At 36.3% G+C, this 9007-nt stretch overlaps 1 protein-coding gene across 27 annotated transcripts in view; it reads left to right on the top strand.

Annotated features, from left to right (window-relative positions):
• The window catches only part of TENM2 (teneurin transmembrane protein 2), a 1465234-nt gene that overhangs the window by 197430 nt on the left and 1258797 nt on the right, over positions 1-9007 (top strand). For all 27 annotated transcript variants that reach the window (XM_083799339.1, XM_083799310.1, XM_083799353.1 and 24 more), the window contains one exon: positions 7362-7491. The gene's annotated coding sequence lies outside the window, so the exon portion shown is untranslated. The remainder of the gene's footprint in view (positions 1-7361; positions 7492-9007) is intronic.

Genomic DNA, 9007 nt, shown 5'->3' with positions numbered 1-9007 from the left:
TTGCCAGTACCTTTCTCCAACTTTACTGATGCTCTCTTAATGTATAGCCGATGCAGGTTTGGGTCTGCACTTCAGAAATCCAGAAGGGCTATCAAAATCATATTTTTCCTTCACAGTTTGGGAAGGCTTTTATTCCTGTGATGATATGTAGGCTTTGGGTTGTTATTGGTCTTTTAAATTCTGTTATTACTTAAGAGACACCTCAGCTCTGGGTCTCTGTCTATCTTCCATTCCCAGAAATAGATTTAGAAACTTTCCACAAATAACCTTAGGTCCCTTAATGTTAGGTCTAATATTTTTTCTTCAACTCTTTAAATGACTTTTGTGTTCACATAGTGCTTCACGGAAAAACTTCCTTAATTCTGGTAGATAGGAGATTCTTGACCATTGAGACTTAACTCCTGTTTCTTTCTCTGACATACCGTGATAGAAAAGAGGACGAATTATGAATTTTACTCTCAGTTCCCTGGATATAAATGTAGAGGCACTTGAATCATGCCAGTGCAATTACTCTAAGTTCACACCTAGGTAACTAACGACAAGCTTGTGTCTCTGGAATAGATTGTTGCTTTAATTAAAATATAAACTCCACATTTTTCTCAAATTTATTTGTCTCAAATTCCCTCCTGCTTTTCATGAACCTACTCTAATTTATAGCCACAATTTCTCACCAACACTTCTGCCAACAAAAGTATAAAATGAAAGAAAATTAGGTCTAGTAACACTATATAGTAACACTGCAATAGTTTCTGTTGAGGCAAAAAAAAAAAAAAGGCCCACACAATGACAGTGGCAATGACCCTGATTTATTTGTGTCTCCATTTATGTTATGGTAAGATCATGTTGCTGGAAGTCTTTACAAGCCACACACATTTAGATTATCGTGAAAATAAAGGATTTGCATGAAGGATTCCCTTCCCTTTTGCATGCTTTTAGACAAGAAACAAAATTACCCTTATTTTAAACTATCTGAGCAAATAAAAAAAATATATATATATAATATTGGGTAGTGTTAGGGTTTGTATTTACTATACTTCTGTTTTAGACAGGAAGTAATTCCTAACATATATAATAAGGTTATGTATTTGTGATATGGAGAGCTAATTATTCATTCACATAGGTACATTTTTTATTTTTTTTTCCTGGCTGCTAATACTGGTTTGACTTGCATCACAGGACAAAGCAGTTTTCCTGTTCGCTGGTACAGACTTCCAACCGTGGCGATGTCAGTGACCTTATCCGTTCCGATACAAAAATCTCGTAGTTTGTAGGCACAAAAGCCTTGATGATACAAAATGGGATGAAGCAATGCCAGGTTGGACGTAATGCTTAGGAACATGGTTTAATGGGTGATATTGGTGGTAGGGTGATGGTTGAACCAGATGATCTTGAAGGGCTTTTCCAACCTTGATCATTCTATGATTCTATGAATACTGATCAGGGAAGAGGAGTCTGATCCCAGAGTAATGAGTGTATCTGAATACCTGTCAGCTAGCTCCTTTTGAAGAGGGAGTGGTACGGGTAGGGACGGCCGTACCACATGTGGGGGGCACTGTATGCCTTGGCCTTATCGGGCTGACAAGTCACCTACTCTTGGGGGTGTGACACCTGCCCTAGGGACCTACTGTTACCTCAGCTGTCCATAGACGCTGCGCCTGCTACCGTTCTGGTTTTCCATCTGGAGACACTACTTGCAGCGTGGGATCACAGAGGCCTTGCGCTTAGCTTTCCGATAGTCAAAATTTAGGATTGAAGCCCATATATTCCACACATCTCTCTCACATATTTGCATGTTTTCAATTTAGGTAACAGTTCATACAAATTCGGTCATCAGTCTACATGAACATTCATAGGGTACTTCCAGGTGCTTTTAACTTGTACAGCTGTTGTGCTAGTAAAAAAGCTGTTGGGCTGAGAGTCGGTGACAAGTGCAGCACGCCTGCCAGGAAGGGAAACACAACCTACTGGCTTCCCAGTTAGCTGAAATCTCTTCTTAGTCTGCAGGAGTTCTGCACTGCATGTTGCTGCAAAAGAGCATTGCTGAGGTCTAAGATGATTTTCTAACCACAGAGAGGTTGGATACACTCTGTGGGTGGGAGGAGGGAATGATCTGGGAATTAAGGCAAAGAAGAAAAGGGGCAAGCCTGATTCTCTAATTAGCCTTGTTGTGTTTCTACCAAGCTGTTACATCTGAGCCATCTGCTGAATAATTTGAATCACCTTCTTGTTACTGGACTGAGTTGGGAAAAACAAGCCATTTCTTAGGATCTTGCCTTCCTATTGGTTTGTCTGATTTGCAGCTTTTCAGTTCAGAATGCTACTGAAGCTCACTAGCCAAATATATTTGGGCTGAATTTGTACCATGACTAGTTTTTTACTCAGTCATCTGCAATGGTGTATTAGGTCTGCTGTGTTCCAAACCATCTCCCATATAGACCAAATTTGAATTCATAAAATAAAAATTCCTGCAGGAACAAGTTGATCCTTCAGCAATTGTCATCCTGCATACCACGTCCATGAGACTTACCTGAATTAATTTCTTCTTCATCTAGAACTGTGTTTTGATCAAAATATGATTTTGATTCTATTATTTTTTAATGTCCAGAGTTTGTGAATGCACTCTATCACTCAATATACTGTTAGAGAGGGTATTAACTTGCAACATTAAAAGTGTACATCTCTAGTCTGCATTTGTGATACTTAATCCTTCTAGCAAATGGAGGTCAAGTACTCTCCTTTGCTAAATTTCTATTTCCCACAGATGTCTGAAAACTGAAGAACCTTTAAAAAAAGTTAGTCATTGCAAAACTCAAAACTCATCCATATGATACACATGTTTTATATACCTAATGTTTGGGCCTAGAACATTCTCCGTGCTGCTGGGAGGCCTGCCTAAAGCTTGGCAGTAGCTCTTACGCTTCCCACTCAGAAGACCTGGAGTTTCTTTTCTAGTCTTCTCCTTGGTGAACCACATTTGCCTTCTTTCAGATTGCAGTGATGCACCAGATTTGCTTTGGGACCCAGGCCTCTGAAGTGTCTCATAAATATAGTCACTTATGACTCTCTATGAGAAGACAAAAGGGTGCTCTCTCCTTTCAAAGAACTTTACTGACTGTCCTAGCCTTGAATATGGACCACAGTCCTCAAGCTTCACGAGTGGAGGCACCGGAAACTGAAATGATATGTTTACAGTGTCTCAGCTTCTCTCTTTCTCTCCCAGTGAATCTTCAGATATTTTTAGTGTATTATGAAAGTTTCAAAAGAGGATGGATGTGAATTTTATACTCTGGAAGCTAAAGGAATTGTGACTGAAATAATGGAAGATAAGAATTTATGTCTTGAATCTGTGACTTGGGCATTTAGAGGGTTCTGTGTTCTGTGTTGGCATGGCTAGTTGAAGCTGATAATGAAGCGTTGCTACAGCTCTAAATTCTTTGCATAGATAAACTGCTAGGCTTTCCTTTCGACACCAACAAACAAACAAACAAAAAAACCACAACACCTGTTTGTGTGTGTGTATGTGAAATATGTGGGTTTTACAAATTTTATGGAAGAAATGACCAAACTGCCTGGTTTATCTCAGGAATGCAGTTATTTTCCAGTCTTTCAGCAGCAACAACTTTAAGTCTGAGATGTAAATTAGCCTCATTATCTAGCATGGGGTCAACTTCTTTCTTGTACATCCATGCTAATGTTATTGTCAGGCACTGGCAGTCTCTGAATTTCTAATATTCTCTTGTATCCGGTGGGCCTATGCTGTGCGTGTCACACAAGGCATGCAAGCAGAAATTTTTCCCTATCCTCTGCCTCACAAATATTTGAATTTATGGTTGTAGCATTCAATAATGCTAACATTGTTGAGCTTTCTCCACCTCTGCAGTTACTGGTTGCATCTAACTTTATTTAAATACAGCTTTTGCCTTTGTAGTAAGGAGGCTTTGCATTTCTTAGTGAGTTGTTACCTGGTATTTTTCTGTTGAAATGGTGAAGATGTAGAGAAATGTATTGCTATGAGCTTCTGTGTTTCTGTGTGCTTTTCCTTGGGGGGGATCATGGCTTTGCTGCTTTATGTTGTCCCCAAAATTGACACTGTGTTTTTGACTCATACCATTGCTATAATGTGGATATCATTCTCAAGCTATCGTTCTCTCATCTGTTTGTATTTTCCATTTCTTGAGGTTCTGTATATGAGATGGGGAGGAGAATGACACGCTATGTAGTATCAGGTTCATAAGGCTATCCTTCTTGCTGTATTTACTATGTAAGGCACCAATGCTAGCAAGATTCCAGGATAATATTGGACAAAACTCTCTTTTTCTGCACCTGCAGAAAAAAGAAAGTATACATTTTTATCACATATTTTTTATGACTGTTCATGTGGTATCAGTGATCTGTTTGAACACTCTGGTTTGCACAGCGAATAAGATCAGTGACAAGACTTCTCAAAGTCTATTGCAAGGCTTATTTTTCAATATTTTTCCAATATTGACAGTTAGGAATTTTTTTTTGACCAGCTTAATATCTTATTGTTTATGTCTTTATTTAACAGATATATATTTCTTTTTCACTATTAGAAGTAGACAGGTGTACTACTAATAAGAACTATTGTTGGAAAAAAATATATGTTTGTCTGAGATGTTGTAACTTAAATACACTGCAATCACAATTACATTTTCAGCTCTGTAACTTGTCAGTGTAACGGTTATGGAGTGAAAATAAACAAATAAATAAAACCACCGGAGAACATTTTCATAACATTCATGTAAATTGAATCATTTAGTTCCATAAAGCTGTTCTTACTGCATGAGTTTTGATGATCTCAGTAGCTTATGCTCTTCATTTTGACTAATTTCTGAAGTAATGCAGCAATATGAAGATTGATAACATTAAGTACTTAGACATAAGTTGAGATGTAGAAATAGGCTGTTGATCATGCACATCTTTAAAAATCTCATAATGTTGTTGTTTTGTTTTTTTTTTTTTCTGAAGTAAGAAATCTACCCTCAGCATGTTGGCCAGATTTCAATTTAAGTCATGAAATATTTGGCAAATACTTATCATGTTGTTGTAGTTAAAATCACAATTTGCACCTCCAATGTGCTGAAGGTATTAGTGTTTTTAAAGATGAAGTATTTGATAGGAGTATACCTTAAGGTATTGTTGCTGTGGTGCAAATTGTTTGCTATCTAAATACAGAAGTATGCTTTCTTGTGACTAATTCTATGACAACAGACGCACCTTCATCAAAGTCATTATGATAATATACGTATGAATATTTGAATGAATGCAGAAAGCAAATAACTCAGTGCCCAAAATATTTAAATGGGTTTGTGCAAATTGCTGTGGACCTCCTAAATACCTTTATAAAGGATATAAATGAGTGTTAGCTAGGCATCTGTGTGATCAAGCTGGTTTCTAATTGCAAAACAGATTTCTCCGCAACTGAGCCAAACGTCTCTCTTTTTTAAAATAAGGTATTTGATTATTTGATTATTTTTTTTTTCTAACATTATCTGTCTGAGGTAAAATCACTGGGGGAGAGAGGAGGAAGATTCACTGGTTTGTGGTTAAGGACTACTTATCGTATATGGATCAGCAGCCTCAGAGAAAGAAGCCTAACAATAGCAATTGAGTATGTAGTTGAAGCAAGATAGGGGAGGCGATGGCATTAGTACTGCATAGACAGTCACGTGATGGAAACGCAGTTACGCTGAGCACTGCTTTGGCCTAATAGAGGCTAACATGGCTGACTGTGCTTCTATTTTTCTAATCTTTCTTTATTTCATGCTTAAGTATCTGATAATTGAATTCATTCATGAAATTATTGATGCGTGACACAGATTACTTATTTTTTTCACTTGAGAGAATTGATAGAGTAAAAAGTATGTTTGGGGTTTACTGGAAAAAGAACTACTGACTCAAAGGTCTGTGGTAATAATTGGCTTTGTTTTTGTCATCCCATTGAAGTTAAAGGATACCTCAAAGTGTAGCAGTAACTGGGCAGTATTGCTGGGCATCACACCGACATTTATTCACTTTATCACTTTCATAATTTTACTTTTTTTCTGCTTGGGAAGCTTTATGTAGCAGTATTTCAATTTCTATATGAAGATTTTTTGTTTGTTTACTTTTTTTATTTTGTTTTATGGTTTGTTTTATGGTACCTTATTACTAGTCTAACATTTAAAATACTACCATTTTCCCAGCAGACTAAGGTAACAACTTTTTATTTCCCGAGGCTGAGATAGATTCGGGGGGAGAACAGGATGGCGGGGGGGAGGACAATGGCACTAGGCTAGGCTCTATGTAGTGTTCCATATAGGGCTTATGTCCAAAATGATTGACAATATATCTGAGTAGAAAATACACTGAGCAGCTTGGAATTTACAAGAAGAGATTTGACTATGTTACGTTGCATTGAATTGGATTATGCAACTTGTTAAATGACAAATGAGGCAATATGAAGCAACTATAAAACATGACAGGGAGTTGATATTTTCCAGAGAAGTATCTAAATTATGGATTCTATTGTGGGGGGTGTCCTGGGACACTTGATAGAAATATTATGCTTACTTTCTTTCTGGATTACCTTTAGTGTGTTTACAGTGTATATTTTTAAAAAATGGTACAATATGTCAAAATATAATCCTGTTATTCAGAATCCACACAATATAGAGACTGAGTGGCCTCCAGCATGACTTCTGTTTAGGTAGGGCCTCATGTGAATGGACGTGTGGGCTTGCTGAATTCACACATCCATATTCTGTGGAAGGATAACTTGATGCTTGTTAGCTTTCTACTTTTTTTTTTTCTGTACTAAGTTTTCTTTGGGTGCTGCTAACACAGCTTGCAGTGCATACTCCACAGCAGTGTAGATGCTACATTAAAAAAAAAAAGTTACTAGAAGATGTATATTGTAATAATGTTACATCTATAAAAAGCATATGAATACTTCAAATAAATGTTTGTGTGTTTTTTCACGTTGCAGTTTCAGAAAACTTTTTAAAAGAGTGGCCAGAAAGAGTATGTAGCTCTGAAGAACAGTCTGCAATGTTGCAGTAGATATTCAAGAAAAGCTGTTCCTTATGGTATAAGCCACAATACATTACAAGTACAGTACGGAGCACCTATCACAGGACACCAGATGCACATTGTAATGAGTCTCAGAGAGGCCATATATTTTAACAATTAGATAAGATATGTGTTATCATCAGAAAGTGTACAAAATACGTAATTTTCCATACAATGTGTTTTCTGTGACCCTATCTTTCTGATTGTTCAAGAATAAAAGTCATATTTAAAATGTAAAGAATAAGTCTACTGATTTTTCCATTTTGGTGTTTCCTTGTCTTTTCATTTAGATGTAATCACTGTAACAACAGACTGAGGGCAAAAGAAATTAAACCAGTTGGGTGAATTAGCTCAGCAAGTGACGGTTCACAGGAGAGTCTTTATCTACTCTTTCCACAGACTGTGTATGCATAATTGCAGGTAAGTGTACTGGCTACATTTTCTTCGATAGAACAATTATAATAGAAATTATAATTAAAGGTCTGTTATTATACTCATGACTAGATATTTGGGTCAAACTTGTACATGCACTAGCTTGAAGCCTGTTCTAAAAATGTGTTTGATTAAATTTATATTTTATTGTATCCCTTCAGGGGTTTGATTATGCAGCCAAAATGACTCAGTTAATGTCAAAATGATGCTTATAAGAACCGGCCATTTTTATTAAGTATTTCAGACTTTGAGGGCACTGTTTTTTATTTTTATGTATTGTCCAAATGAAAGTTCATATGTCTGTATCTCTGCATATCACAGCACTATGATTGTAAAGGGTGTGTATATATATATATATATTATTTTGGAAAAACTCAAGATCATAAATTTGAGGTGTCTAAGACCTCATGAAAGGCCATGGCAGAATTAAGCACCTAATTACTCTCTGTGACTACAACAATCTCTTGTAAATGTCTTGGTGCTGTTATTCACCCAGTGGGAATCAAGACATCTACTAGTCTTCATAAAAGCCTGCTTTAGTTTTCATGATAGCTTATACCATAAGAGCTAACCTGCCACTGCTGAAAACACAGACTGGGAGGGAGACCTAATGCTGTTGCAAAATATCTTAATATGGACCTCCTCTGGCCAAATACCACATGGAGCGTTAAAGTTACTCAGCTGGGTATATAAATAAGTGTTTTGTGATTGTGTCATACAGTACCCAAAAGCACAGACTGATGAATGGTTTGTTTGCAGAGATGAAACACACAAGGATGTAGTAGACAGTATGGTTACTTTCTTAGCTAAGTCTCTGTTAAAACACGGTAGTGAGGCCTTTGAAACTGCAAGGGAAAACATGAAAAGAAATTCCAGAGTAAAAATATAGCAGGTGAAATTTTCAGTGTGAGCTAACAATTTATATTTTCAAGGCTTAATTATTAAATGCATAGCAAATACATTGCTGGATTTTGGAAGTACTTGATATGTTCCCTAATTTCTCTTGTGTATACAAATATTTCTTCTTTACAGAAGAAATATTCTTCTTTTCTTCTTCTTCTCTGTCAAAACTTAGATTAGCTGGCAATTAATTAGAAAGTTTACAAAATCAAGTGATAAAAAATGTAACACACAACATGTTTGGTGTTTGAAAGCAATAAACTGTTTCTACATTTCTAAAATCGAGTATGATAAATTAATCACGTTGATCTCCAGATCATGGTTGGCTTCATATTAGATCAGGTAAATGGTCTTTACCTTTGCATATTTTAAATATTTTTGTGAGAACTGTTATTTGTGTTTAAAACAACAGTAACAACCAAATATCAATAACAACCAAAGCAACACCACAAGATAGTTATATCCACCTCCTACTAATGAGGAATATGCTAAGAATGGACTTTCTGTACGAATGATATTTTTATCTTGTTTTTATATATTTTCTGTGCATAGATTTAACAGAGTTTTGTTTTCATTTGTCCTTTAAGATAAGTATCATGTAAAA

This window comes from Anser anser, assembly GCF_964211835.1.
Source record: "Anser anser genome assembly, chromosome: 14".
NCBI classification, from domain to species: Eukaryota; Metazoa; Chordata; class Aves; order Anseriformes; family Anatidae; genus Anser; species Anser anser.
Note: the sequence above shows the minus strand (reverse complement) of the source record. Positions and strands in the feature narration are given on the sequence as shown.